We start from the raw sequence: 15,295 nt of genomic DNA on the forward strand, positions 1-15,295 counted from the left end.
CTGACACTTTTATCAAGTGTGCAGGAAAAGTCCAGCTAGGTCGACGGGCTGACCGGATAGCTGGCGAGAAGTCCAAGCGGGTCGACGGGCTGACCGGACGCTTGGCGAGAAGTCCAGCTAGGTCGACGGGCTGACCGGATAGCTGGCGAGAAGTCCAGACGGGTCGACGGGCTGACCGGACGTCTGGCAGGTAAGTGAGGTAAGTCACTGGAGGGGAGTGACTGCGAGGACGCGTTCCCGGGTAGGGAACATTAGGCGTCGATCCGACTTAGATCCATTTCGGATATCTAAGTCGAGATCGTGACTAGATTCCGGCCTCGAAAGACGGAATCTAAGTCATACTCCCTCTATAAAACCGTGCTAACATTTCTTTTGCAGGGTACATTTGCCTCGGACTAACCTTTTCTTGCAGGAGAAGGACTTTCGGGAGAAGAGGGGTCCGGGCGCCCGGAGGTATCCGGGCGCCCGGAAGGATCCGGCGCCGGAAGGCAAATTTCATCCAGCCGAGTCGTCGCCACGTGAAGCATCATGGTTTGTGCAGCTACGTCACATTCCAGGCGCCCGGAAGGGATTCAGGCGCCCGGGACAGCATATAAAAGAAGCCCCTGGCAGGAGCTTCAGAATCAATCATCAACTGAGAACTTTCGACTGCTGGTCCCACTGCTCTACGTTCCTGCGACGCTAACAAAGCTCCGACAAAGTGCTTCTTCGTTTTTGGTTAATTTTCTTGTCGGTATTACTTTGTTTCATTAAGCATTTCCTATATTCATTCCGTAATTATATTCGAATTGCTAGTGATTGCCCAACGAAAGTGGTCAAGGACCACGGCTTCGAGTAGGAGTCGTCACAGCTCCGAACAGTAAAAACAACCGTGTTCATTTACTTTTCCGCTACGTACTCTATATTTTGAATCGATATTCACCCCTCTATCGAACCTATCGGTCTTACAAGTGGTATCGGAGCCGCCTCGATTTGGTGCAACCACCAATCAGACAGGGGGTGAAATATTTTCTTAATTCCAAACTGATATTATTATCTTTTGAAGATCTTTTTCGTTACACTTAGAGTTTCTATTTTTCCTCAGATCGCTAATCCAAGACGAAGTCTTGGAATTTTTTCTAGTTAATTTAGTGTGTGGGATAAGATGTCTCAACAAGAAGGCTTCAACACAGTTCGTCCTCCCTATTCAACGGGGATGATTTTTCGTATGGAAGAGAAGAATGGAGGTCTACATGAAGACAGACTACGACCAATGGATGAGCGTCACAAAGGCTTATAAAATTCCAGAGACAACTCCGGAAAATAATAGACCCTGAAGAATGGACAAATGATTTAAAGAAAAGGCATCAATGGAGAACAAAGCCATCAACACTCTACATCGCGGACTAACACGAAGAACTGAACCGGGTCGGACCGCATGAAAACGCTAAGGAGCTGGATAAACCGATCGAGCCGCACGAAGGAACAAGCGCGAAGGTAACAAAAAGAGATTTGTTGTTAAAATTTTTAATATAAAATGCAGGAAGGAGAAACGCAAGTCAGCTCCACGCGAGAATCAAAGATATCCTCAACGGTCTCCACGCGATAGACACCAAATGGAGAACCGAGACTTAATAAGGTACGCGTTAAATGCTTTTCTGCGAAATAATTTGTGGGCATCAATTGTAGATGCTTACAAAATTTCAAAAATGTATCTAAATTAAAATTGGATGAACTCTTTTGTGAATTAGAACTTCATGAGCAAACTAACGCCGGGGTCGAGAAAGGTGTAGCTTTATTTGCAGGTTCCTCTAAAGAAAAGAAGAACAAGCCCGAATCTGAAGAAGATTCCGATCAAGACTCTGAAGACGAAGAACACCTGGTGAACCTGGTAAGGAAAATGTTCACCAGGAAAAAGAGAAGCTTCAGCAAACAGGATCTTCAGAAGATCAGTTCGCCAGCCGACTCAAGAAATGTCACATGTTTCGGATGTAACAAAAAGGGGCACTACAAGAACGAATGCCCAAGATTGAAACTTGACAAACCAAAGTCAACAAAGAAGAAAGCCCTCAAAGTAACATGGGACGATTCCTCCTCAGACGAATCGGAGGGAGAAAGGCAAAAACACCAAAGTCACCTCGCGCTGATGGCTCGCGAAGCTGAAACGGAAGACGAATCAGAGGAATCGGAAGACGGGTCCGAACCCGAATCGAGCCACGAGTCCGCACTCGTTTCCGAAGGTATACCGAAACTTAAATCATAAATTCTTTAGAATTATCTCGTGTTTAAATAAAAAATTAGTTAAATTGGAAAATGAAAATAAATCGCTTCTTGAGGAAAACCAAAACCTCAAGGAACAATTAAAAAATTCGAATCCAACTCAAGACCGAACACTTGAGGAGGAGAATATATCATTAAAAAGTGAAATTAATAAGTTAAAAGAATTGTTGGAAAAATTCACAACAAGATCTAAAAATTTAGATTTAATTCTAAATAACCAAAAGGCATGCTATAATAAAACCGGACTTGGATATAAGTCAAAATCAAACAAAACCTTTAAATCATTATTAACCCAACACAAAGCAACTAAACAAGCTTGGGTCCCGAAAGCGTGCTTAACCACGCAAGTAGGACTTAATCAATTCTATATACCTAAAGATAAAATACATTATATAAACTTGAATAAATCAGATCAAAAACTAAAAAATAAATTTAACTTAAAATCAAAATTCAAAACTCAACAAAATTTAGACTATCACCAAGTTGATTATAACTATAAAAAGAATCGACACAAACCCAAAATCTAAATTAATGGCCAATAATTCAGGGGGAGGCTCCAGAATAGCTGGCACCTCCAAAACTAACATACCCGACAGGGTAACCCAAAACAAACTAACCCGACAGGGTAATCAGGATTAGTTAAAAAGAGACCGAGGTTAACCTGACTCATGGTACTGGTGAAGTTTTTGGATGATAGTACGTTAGGGAAGCTTGGGCATCGCATGTCTAGAAAGATATGGCTTCGATCTGGTGCATTTGGCCAAGTGGAACTGACCGAAGCTACCCTTAAACGAATCCTAACCAGTTAGACCAAGATTTAGTACTAAGTTCCGTGGATAGGACTATTCGGAAAACTTCGAAAGGTTGGTTACTTCTAATGATGTCCCTGTGACTCACCAAGCTTAGAAGTTTATCCGAAGAATGCATATTTGTGGAAACCAAAACTAAATCTGAATCTAACACAAGTTAAACCAAAAGTCTGTAATCAAACCAATTTCATCTCACAAAATCATAGGATTCCCTGATTGATAATATAGATCGGGTGAGATGAATAAGGCTTAACTTAATTTTAAATTTTCAAAAATTTTAATTTTAAACTTAAAAATTATTTTCAAAATTTTAAACTTAAAAATTATTTTCAAAATTTTAAACTTAAAAATTATTTTCAAAATTTTAAACTTAAAAATTATTTTCAAAATTTTAAACTTAAAAATTATTTTCAAAATTTTAAACTTAAAAATTATTTTCAACTTAAAAATTATTTTCAAAATTTTAAACTTAAAAATTATTTTCAACTTAAAAATTACTTTCAAAATTTTAAACTTAAAAATTATTTTCAACTTAAAAATTATTTTCAAAATTTTAAACTTAAAAATTATTTTCAAAATTTTAAACTTAAAAATTATTTTAAACTTAAAAATTACTTTCAAAATTTTAAAATTAAAAATTATTTTCAACTTAAAAATTATTTTCAAAATTTTAAACTTAAAAATTATTTTCAAAATTTTAAACTTAAAAATTATTTTCAACTTAAAAATTATTTTCAACTTAAAAATTATTTTTCAACTTAAAAATTATTTTCAAAATTTTAAACTTAAAAATTATTTTCAAAATTTTAAACTTCAAAATTATTTTCAAAATTTTAAACTTAAAAATTATTTTCAAAAATTTTAATTTTAAACTTAAAAATTATTTTCAAAAATTTTAATTTTAACCTTAAAAATTATTTTCAAAATTTTAATTTTAAACTTAAAAATTATTTTCAAAATTTTAATTTTAAAACTTAAAAATTATTTTCAAAATTTTAATTTTAAACTTAAAAATTATTTTCAAAATTTTAATTTTAAAACTTAAAAATTATTTTCAAAATTTTAATTTTAAAACTTAAAAATTATTTTCAAAATTTTAATTTTAATTATTTTCAAAATTTTAAACTTAAAAATTATTTTCAAAATTTTAAACTTAAAAATTATTTTCAAAATTTTAAACTTAAAAATTATTTTCAAAATTTTAAACTTAAAAATTATTTTCAAAATTTTAAACTTAAAAATTATTTTCAAAATTTTAAACTTAAAAATTATTTTCAAAATTTTAAACTTTTTAATTATTTTCAAAATTTTAAACTTAAAAATTATTTTCAAAATTTTAAACTTAAAAATTATTTTCAAAATTTTAAACTTAAAAATTATTTTCAAATTTTTAAACTTAAAAATTATTTTCAACTTAAAAATTATTTTCAACTTAAAAATTATTTTCAACTTAAAAATTATTTTTCAACTTCAAAATTATTTTCAAAATTTTAAACTTCAAAATTATTTTCAAAATTTTAAACTTAAAAATTATTTTCAAAATTTTAAACTTAAAAATTATTTTCAAAATTTTAAACTTAAAAATTATTTTCAAAAATTTTAATTTTAAACTTAAAAATTATTTTCAAAAATTTTAATTTTAAACTTAAAAATTATTTTCAAAATTTTAAACTTAAAAATTATTTTCAAAATTTTAAACTTAAAAATTATTTTCAAAATTTTAAACTTAAAAATTATTTTCAAAATTTTAAACTTAAAAATTATTTTCAAAATTTTAATTTTAAAACTTAAAAATTATTTTCAAAAATTTTAATTTTAAAACTTAAAAATTATTTTCAAAAATTTTAATTTAAAACTTAAAAATTATTTTCAAAAATTTTAATTTTAAAACTTAAATCAATTTCTTAAGTAATGATTGATTAAAAAATTGATAAACTAAGACTAACATAAATCCTACGTGTTGTAGGAAACCAAGTGGATTTTGGACAGTGGTTGCTCCAAACATATGACTGGAGATCACACCAAGTTCACTCAATTAACCTACAAAAGCCTAGGAACAGTTGCCTTTGGGAACAACGGTAAACTCAAGGTAATTTGTATAGGTAATATTGAATTAAACATAGATTTCATAATTTCAAATGTTCTACTTGTTGAAAATTTTAAATACAATCTTCTGAGTATAAGTCAATTGTGTGACACTAGGTATAAGGTAAAATTTCTATCCACAGAATGTTTGATCAAACATCTAGATAATCCAACTATAAGCCTAAAAGGCTTTAGAAAAGACAATATCTATGCCATCAACTTAACCACTTCTTCAGTCAAGTGTTATTTAACGCAAAAAGAAGAAACCTGGTTATGGCACAGACGAATGTCACACACCCATTTCAGAAACATAAGTAAATTAAACAGTCTAGTTAGAGGCTTACCAAAATTACCTAACTTAGATTCATTAATTGGTTTGTGGGTAGATTTTGTTTGTTTGCCTTGTTGACAAGCATTACATATTGTTGAATCTAAGGCATGGTATGAAAGACTAACCTCTTACTTAACCTCTAAAGGGTTCAATCAAGGTCAAATTGACCCAACACTATTTGTGAAATCAATAAAAGAAGATATTTTTATAGCTCAAATTTATGTAGATGATATCATCTTTGGTTCAACCAACTCAGACTTTTTAAACGAATTTACAAACCTAATGGAACACGAATTCGAAATGAGTCTGGTAGGAAAATTAACTTATTTTCTAGGGTTACAAGTCAAACAAACAAATGAAGGAAATTATATTTATCAACAAAAATATACTAAGGAGTTACTTAGAAAATTTGGAATGGAAAATACTAAAGAAATAAAAACACCTATGGCCGTAAACACAATCCTAGATGATGATCCTAATGGAAAATCAGTAGACTTAAAACATTATCGGAGCGCAATAGGTAGTCTACTTTACTTAACTGCAAGCCGACCTGACATTTTATTTGCAGTTAGTATGTGTGCTCGATACCAAACCTGTGCTAAAGAATCTCATTTGACTCAAGTCAAAAGAATCTTTAGATACCTCAAGGGAACCACAAATGTAGGTATTTGGTATCCTAGGACCAACAACTTTGAATTAATAGGATATTCTGATTCAGATTATGCCGGATGCAAATTAGACCGCAAAAGTACAAGTGGTGGATGCCAACTACTTGGTCCATCCCTTGTCAGCTGGTTTAGTAGAAAGCAACACTGTGTTGCACTATCTACAACTGAGTCAGAATACATAGCTATGGGCGAGTGTGTTGCACAAATATTATGGATGATGCATACTCTAAAAGATTTCAACTTAAATATCACAAATGTAAAAGTATTAATTGATAATATAAGTTCGATTAACTTAACCAAGAATCCTGTGCATCATTCAAGAACCAAACATATTGAAGTTAGGCATCACTTCATCAGGGATCATGTTACTAAAGGTGATATTGAACTCAAGTACATTGAGTCTAAATCAAATTTAGCTGACATTTTTACAAAACCACTCCCTGAAAGTGAATTTAGCAACTTATGACGATAATTAGGGATGTGCTCAATAGACTAGGATCATTCATAAATACTTTCAAAACTGATTTTATCAACTTATAGGCTAAACTTGTTTGTTTTCAAAATTTCCATTTTTAAACTTTCAAAAACAGTTTTGGCCTTAGACTAGTTTTACATCCTTAGAAAGCATGTACCCATAGGTTTAGCTCTTGAGCATCTCACCAACACCTTAGGTTTACCTTGCTTGTGTTTGACAAACATAGAAAGGGGTGAGATGCATAGGCCATCTGTCTGGACTTAAGATGCTTATCTCAGTGCATCAGTATAAGTCTGGACGTTAAATACAATTCAAATATTAATCAGATTAAAGTTCATCAGTCAAGTCAAACACTGACTGATTATAATTAACTTAATCTGACTAACCAAGTGAAAGCTACTATTTTCTAATAGTTAGTTAGTACCTAATTGGTTAGACAGCTGGTTAAAGTTAGATATCAAATTCAGGGGGAGAAATAAACTACTTTAGTTTTCCAAATTGAATTTTAAACTTAATTTTGAAAATCAGAGTTTAAAAATAATTTGTTTAAAATTGTGAAATTTTTAAACTCACAAACTCTTTACCTATTCTTTGAAAACTGAACTTTTCAAGTATTTTAAACCATGGTTTTGAATCTAATACTTTTAAACTTTGAAAAATTTGATTTTGAAAAACAAATTTCATCTTACGTTTACCAAGACTCCTTTGAAAACTAAAAGTAAAGATTTAAACTTAATTTTACTTTGAAAATTGTCCTGAGTCTACTTCTTAAAAATTTGACTTTACTTAATTTTGACAATCTAATTTGAAGGATAAATTTTACAAAATTTAGTTTACAAACTAAGCTTCTCAAAGTTATTTTCCTTGTTTTGAAAATTAAATCTTGTACATTTAGTGTTGAAAAATAAATTTCAATTAGTTTTGAAAAATAGACTTTTCAAACTTAGCTTTGGGATTTTGGTTTTGAAAACTTATGTTTAAGTAGCATTTCAAAGTTGAAACTTGTTTTGAAAAATTTTTTTAGACCTTATACACTTATGTTTGAAAATTAACCTATCTAAACTTAGCATTTTTTTCTAAAAGCTAATGCTTTAAACAAATTTTCAAAACTTTATACTCCCCCAAGTCAATTTGATCTTCTCTTGGAGTTAAAAACTCAGTTATTATTCAAAGTATTATTGTTTTCGGTATTTCTCACTGTGATTGTTTACCCTTGTTTTTTGATGAATGTCAAAGGGGGAGGGTTAGGTTGGTTAAGTTAGAGCAACTAAATGAAAACAAAAAAAACTAACTTAAACCTTAAAAAAACCTCAAAAATCATGCTTGATTTTTGCATACTTTTTATCACTAACTTAACCAGGTTGTCATTCCATCAAAAAGGGGGAGATTGTTGGTGCGGTTAGCACTAACGGTCTAACTCAGGTTTTGATGAATGACAAATCAGGTTAAGTTAGGTTTGTTGTCGTCTGACACTTTTATCAAGTGTGCAGGAAAAGTCCAGCTAGGTCGACGGGCTGACCGGATAGCTGGCGAGAAGTCCAAGCGGGTCGACGGGCTGACCGGACGCTTGGCGAGAAGTCCAGCTAGGTCGACGGGCTGACCGGATAGCTGGCGAGAAGTCCAGACGGGTCGACGGGCTGACCGGACGTCTGGCAGGTAAGTGAGGTAAGTCACTGGAGGGGAGTGACTGCGAGGACGCGTTCCCGGGTAGGGAACATTAGGCGTCGATCCGACTTAGATCCATTTCGGATATCTAAGTCGAGATCGTGACTAGATTCCGGTCTCGGAAAGACGGAATCTAAGTCATACCGTTCATTCCTATAAACCGTGCTAACATTTTCTTTTGCAGGTACATTTGCCTCGGACTAACCTTTTCTTGCAGGAGAAGGACTTTCTGGAGAAAGGTAGTCCGGGCGCCCGGAGGGGATCCGGGCGCCCGGAAGGCAAATTCATCCAGCAGAGTCGTCGCCACGTGGAGCATCATGGTTTGTGCAGCTACGTCACATTCCAGGCGCCCGGAAGGGATTCAGGCGCCCGGGACAGCATATAAAAGAAGCCCCAGGCAGGAGCTTCAGAACCAATCATCAACTGAGAACTTTCGACTGCTGGTCCCACTGCTCTACGTTCCTGCGACGCTAACAAAGCTCCGACAAAGTGCTTCTTCGTTTTTGGTTAATTTTCTTGTCGGTATTACTTTGTTTCATTAAGCATTTCCTGTATTCATTCTGTAATTATATTCGAATTGCTAGTGATTGCCCAACGAAAGTGGTCAAGGACCATGAGCCTTCGAGTAGGAGTCGTCACAGGCTCCGAACGAAGTAAAAAACAACTGTGTCTACTTTACTTTTCCGCTGCGCTAATACTCTATATTTTCGAATCGATATTCACCCCCCCCCCCCTCTATCGAACCTATCGGTCTTACAAGATCTTGGTTGACTGTAGTGGTACAGTCAACCAATTTATCTAGATGATAGTAGTTTATCATATGGATTGCGGGTTGACAATATTGGGATAAAAATTCCTGACCAATATATCTAGATTTAATGGACTCAAAGGTGAACCTAGCGAAATCTATCCTATGCTGTTCCGAGGGGAATCTAGGGTCCGTGGAAGGGCCCCTAGCCGGTGTGGGATCCACAATACGACGCTTCCTATTGTTGACATTATACAAAAACATTGCAAAACTAGCAAGAAATCTAGGAAATAGATGATTGAGAAGAGTTTAGATTATACCTCGGAGGCATAGCTAGGATTAAAGGAGGAAGAGATGGGTTGAAGGCGCCTTGGTTGGGAAGAATCGGACGAAGTTGTGTTTCGGCATAACACGAACAGAAGGAAGAGCTTCTGTTCGTGACAAAAGGATGAGTGAAGGCGCCTTAAAGGATCTTTAAGGCGCCTTTGGAGGCGCCTTAATGATTCTTAAGGCGCCATAGATAGGCGGCGGGAATTTTCCCGCCGCTGTTGAGGGTGCCTCCCACGTGTGGGAGGCGCCTTCATTCAGGCGCCACATGTCCCTTTTTAATTAATTTTTTTTTAATTAGTTTTAAGTTAACACATATTTTAGGTTAATTAAATTTTGAAAAAGAATTTTTAAGTTAAGTTAATTTTGAAAATAATTTTAAGTTAATTAATTTTGAAAATAATTTTAAGTTAATTAATTTTGAAAATAATTTTAAGTTAAGTTAATTTTTGAAAAAGAATTTTCAGTTAAGTTAATTTTTGAAAAAGAATTTTAAGTTAATTAATTTTGAAAATAATTTGAAGTTAATTAATTTTGAAAATAATTTTAAGTTAATTAATTTTGAAATAAGTTTTAAACGATTTAAAATGATTTGTAATATTTTAAAAATATTTTGAAATTACGTTTTAAAATAATTTTGAAATTAAGTTTTAGAATAATTTTGAAATTAAGTTTTAAAATCATTTTGAAATTAATTTTTAGAATAATTTTGAAATTAAGTTTTTAAAAAAAAAATAATTTAAAATTAAGTTTTAAAAATAATTTTAAAATTAAGTTTTAAAATCATTTTGAAATTAAGTTTTAAAATCATTTTGAAATTAAGTTTTTTTTAAAAAATAATTTTAAAATTAAGTTTTAAAATAATTTTGAAATTAAGTTTTAAAATCATTTTCAAATTAAGTTTTAAAATTATTTTGAAATTAAAATCATTTTGAAATTAAGTTTTAAAATAATTTTTGAAATTAAGTTTTAAAATCATTTGAAATTAAGTTTTAAAATAATTTTAAAATTAAGTTTTAAAATCATTTTGAAATTAAGTTTTAAAATAATTTTAAAATTAAGTTAAAAATAATTTTAAGTTAATTAATTTTGAAAATAATTTTAAGTTAATTAATTTTGAAAATAATTTTAAGTTAATTAATTTTGAAAATAATTTTAAGTTAATTAATTTTTTGAAAGAGAATTTTAAGTTAAGTTAATTTTAGTTTTAATTTCTTAGTCATCTCACCCGATCTAAATTTTCAATCAGGGAACCCTATAATTGTTGTGAGATGAATTATGGTTGAATTTTTGGGTCTGGTTTAACTTTGTGTTAGATTCAGGTTTAGCTTTGGGTTCAACAAGTAAGCATTCTTTGGATAAACTTCTGCGCTATGGTGAGTCACAAGAAACTCATTAAAGTAACCATGCCTTCGAGGTTTCCCAAATATTCCTACCCATTGAACTTAATACTTAACCTTGGTCTAACTAGTTAAGATCCATTTAAGGGTAGCTTCGGTCAGTTCCACATGGCCAAATGCACCAGGTCGAAACCATATCTTCCTAGACATGCGATGCCCAAGCTTCCCTAACGTACTATCATCCAAAAACTTCACTAGTACTGTGGGTCAAGTTAAACCTAGCCCATTTTAATCTAACCTTAATTACCCTGCCAGGTAATCTACTCTTGTTTTACCCATTTCGGGTAGATTAAGTTCAGTTACCCAGTCGGGTAGTTCAGTTGGGGGTGCCAGCTATTCTGGATCCTCCATCTATATTTTATTTGATTTGAATTCGAATTATTTTGAATTTTTAAGTGAATTTTTAATTTAAGTTTGAATTTCTAATTTTTGAATTTTGATTTAATTTTGAATTTTAATTTTGAATTTTGAATTTGTAATTTGTAATTTGAATTTTGAATTTTGAATTTTTGAATTTTTGAATTTTAATTTCGAATTTTGAGTTTGTAATTTGAATTTTGAATTTTTTTTTTGAATTTTAATTTTATTTCAAATTTTGATTTAAAATTTGAATTGTTTTCGTGTTTACTCCCCCTGGATCATAGCCTCGATATGGTCTATCGAGGTAGTGTATTTGATCCTTCGGGACCCAGTATTGGCCAAGTCCAATTTGATTGACCAATTTGGACTTGGGGACCCATGCTTGGATTACCTTTCTATTTGGTTTGTTTATTAAGGATAAATAAGATTTATATTTCTTTTTAGTTTTATATCCTAGCCCTGTTCTATTGTAAACGCCTCTTTGTGTCCCAAGAATTAGGTCAAGATTCTTGGAGCCCAAGGAAAACCGTTCTAAGGTATTTTTTAAATCCTTGACCTGATTTTTCAAACTAGAATTTTCTTCCTCAAGGTTTTGAACTTGAATTGAATTTCCAATCTGAATTTGATCGGGTAAGGATTTAGAGTTAGTCACTTCTTTAAGGACAGCTACTTCCTTTAGAAGTGATTTTATCTTAAGGTTTGACTTAGCTAACTTGCGCAATAAATAATTGACTAAATTATTAAGTCTAGGAATACTTACAGCGGAGTCTGGCCCTTCGGAAACGGATGCGGATCCGTGGCTTCGCTCGGACTCGGCCTCTGACTCGCTCTCACTCTCGGATTCGACGATCTGGTCTCAGGCCATCAACGCGAGTAAACTCGTCTGATCGAGTTCGTCGTCGTCGTCCTCCGAAGAAGATTCGTCCCACGTCGCCTTCAGGGCCTTCTTCCTTCTTTGCTTTTTCGCTTCCTTTTGGTTAGGGCAGTTGACCTTGATGTGCCCTTTCTGGTTGCACCCGTAGCAGGTAACTTCAAATTTTACCTTAGAACTCGGTTGGGCCTCCTTGGATTGTACCGCCTTCTTCAGGTCTTTCTTGTTGAAGCCCTTCTTCTTCTTGTAGAGCTTCTTTACGAGGTTCAAGAGTTCGCTGGTCAGTTCGTCTTCTTCATCTTCTGAGTCGGGTTCATCTTCTTATTCCGGTTCAGTTTTTCGCCGTAATCTTGGTTCCCGTTTTCGACTGGTACCTGCAACCAAAGCAACCCCCTTCTCAGTTGGCTGTGCATTAGTCTACTCGTGGAGTTCAAACTCATAAAATAATTCATCTAATTTTAAACAAGACAAGTCCTTGGAAACTTTGTAGGCATCTACCATTGATGCCCACAATGTACTCCTCGGAAATGAGTTTAGGGCGTACCTTATGACATCTCGATTCTCGACTTTCTGCCCGATTGCATGAAGAGAGTTGAGGATGTCTTGAATCCGTGCGTGGAGCGAACTCGCCGTCTCTCCTTCCTGCATTTTTAGATTATACATTTTATTAAATAATAAGTCATGCTTACCTTGATTTCCGAGGTGCCCTCGTGGAGTTCGATCAGCTTTTCCCAAAGCTCCTTTGCTGATGAGAATGGACCAGCTCTGTTGAGCTCCTCCTTGGTCAGCCCACACTGGAGGATGCAGGTCGCTTTGGCATCAGCTTCCACCTTCTTGATTGTGGTAGATTCCCATTTTTCGCAGGGTGTCGCCTTGCCGTCTTCGTCGGATGGGAGTAGTAGTCCGGTCTTGATTATCATCCATGTATCGAATTGTGTCTTCAAGAAGGTTTCCATTCGCCCCTTCCAATATCCGAAGTCTTCTCCGGAGAAAAGTGGGGGGCGAACGGTGTTGAACCCTTCTTGTTGGGCCATTTGTAATATCGACCATATATGTAAAACAAAAACAAAAGAAATGTGCCAAGACTAGGTCTTGGATTAGCAGTGCGGGAAGTAAAGAAAACAAAAACTAACTCGAGTGGTGTTGCACCAACTTCGAGCGAGATCGATATGAACGAAAAAAATTGGAATATAGTAATAATACTAATTTCAGTTGACTCCGAAAATTTTAAAACACCACGAAAAATTTACGTGATTGGTGGTTGCACCAGATCAACGCTACCCCGCTCTGATACCAATTGTTGGATCGAGACGCGCTAGAGGGGGGTGAATAGCGCTCGTGGCTATTTCGTTCGATTATCGGAATCGTAAAAACTCGATCAGAAATAACGCAGCGGAAAGTAAATAAAAAGGAAAACAAACACGCACAGAAGGACACGGAGAATTTACTTCGTTCGGAGCCTGTAGCGACTCCTACTCGAAGGCCCACGATCCTTGATCGCTTACTGTGGGCAACAACTATAGGATCGAATAGATTTACAAGTTTAAGTACAAGAAGCAAAATAAAGAACGTAAATAAACTTTTATACTGACAACTAAAATGCTAAATTGAAGCTCCAGGTCGTCGGTGTCGAGTTGCAGCACTTCGGAATGAATTCGTTAGCCGTAGAATGCAGAAGAATCGCTTGGGAGTTGTACTTCCTCACTGCTGCTCGAAGTCTCCTTATAAAGAGCATCCAAGGCACCTCCACAACTCCGAGTCCACCGTGCAGATGAGTGCTGACCATTCTGCGCTTATCGCCTTGAGGGCGCCTTCATCCATCCTTAAGGTGTTAGTTAGAGCCCTAGAGCCAATCATTTGATGATTGTATGGACTCATTGTATCATATTCTTGTATATTAATAAAGGCATTTGTTTGGTTATTATACTTATTTGTATTAGTGCCAAATAGACTAAGTATAATAGCGTCCTTGAGTAGAAGGTTCATACCTATATCAATCGATTAGTTGAATCGATAGTGAGATGATATAGGGAACACTACTCTAAATCATTCCTAGTCGAGTATTAACATTCAGGGACAATGTTAATACAATAAAACTAGCATGTAGGTCAGCTCGATGACTTGATCTCACAAGTTATAGATATAGAGATATCAAGTTGACACATGAGTATACATTAGAGAATGTATACTGAATGACCCGCCATGAGAAAGTATCATGGATCGTTATATGAGTGTCATATACTTTCTCATGTGGCTATTAGTATGACTACTAGTCCTTAGACCTGAAGTCACCATGGATCCCTACATAAGGAGTTATGTACTTTAGTTTCGTCAAACGTCACCCGTAACTGGGTGGACTATAAAGGCGATTACTGGGTATGTAACGAATTATGCAGAGGGATGTGAGTGATGTAGATGGGATCTATCCCTCCTATATGACAGGAGTGACATCGATATTCTTGATAGAGTGAGACCACGAAGTGTATGGCCATACCCAAATGAGTCAATATGAGATATTGAGCTCATTTGATTGAGTGAGTCTACTTGGAGTTCAAGATTTAGATTGGTCAGAGGATGACACGGTCTATGCCTCACATTGATCAATCTAGATGTCTAGGATAGAATGACACTTGTCATATATTGTGAGAAGTCACAATTAATAGTCACAAGGTGATGTTGGATCTCAACATTTCTTGTAACTTGGGTAGCAATGATGTATTGCTAGATGCCGCTCATTGCTTATGTTTCTAAAGGAGTTTAGAAACATTGCCAACGTTACAAGAACCTATTGGGTCACACACAAAGAACAAGTGGATGGAGATTGGGTTCATATGATGAACCAATTGGATTCAAATTAGACTTATTGAGTTAGACTCAATTAGATTCAATTGTTGAATGAGTCTAATTTAGATTTGATTCATTGAGTCAATTTATATTAATGAATTGAGATTCATTAAATTAAAATTGACTTGAGTCAAAGGTTGGATTTAACTCAACAAGGAAGACAATTGGTCAAGTTTGACTTGACCAAGTAGAAGTTGAAACATCAAGTTTGACTTGATGTATTGCCACATCATAAGGTTGACTCATCCTACATGGCATGACTAACCTTGCCACATCATCTCCACCTCATGAGGTGTGCCACCTCATGAAGGTTACAACACCTCCCATTCCATTTAATGTGGCCGGCCACATTAAATGAGGGAGTTATGAGTGTGTGGTCGGCCACACTAAAGGATGAGAAGGTTTTCATTTAGTGTAATTGATGTGTGGTAATTATTCCATCTTCTTCCTAGC

Source organism: Zingiber officinale, chromosome 3B (assembly GCF_018446385.1).
Source record: "Zingiber officinale cultivar Zhangliang chromosome 3B, Zo_v1.1, whole genome shotgun sequence".
Lineage (NCBI taxonomy): Eukaryota > Viridiplantae > Streptophyta > Magnoliopsida > Zingiberales > Zingiberaceae > Zingiber > Zingiber officinale.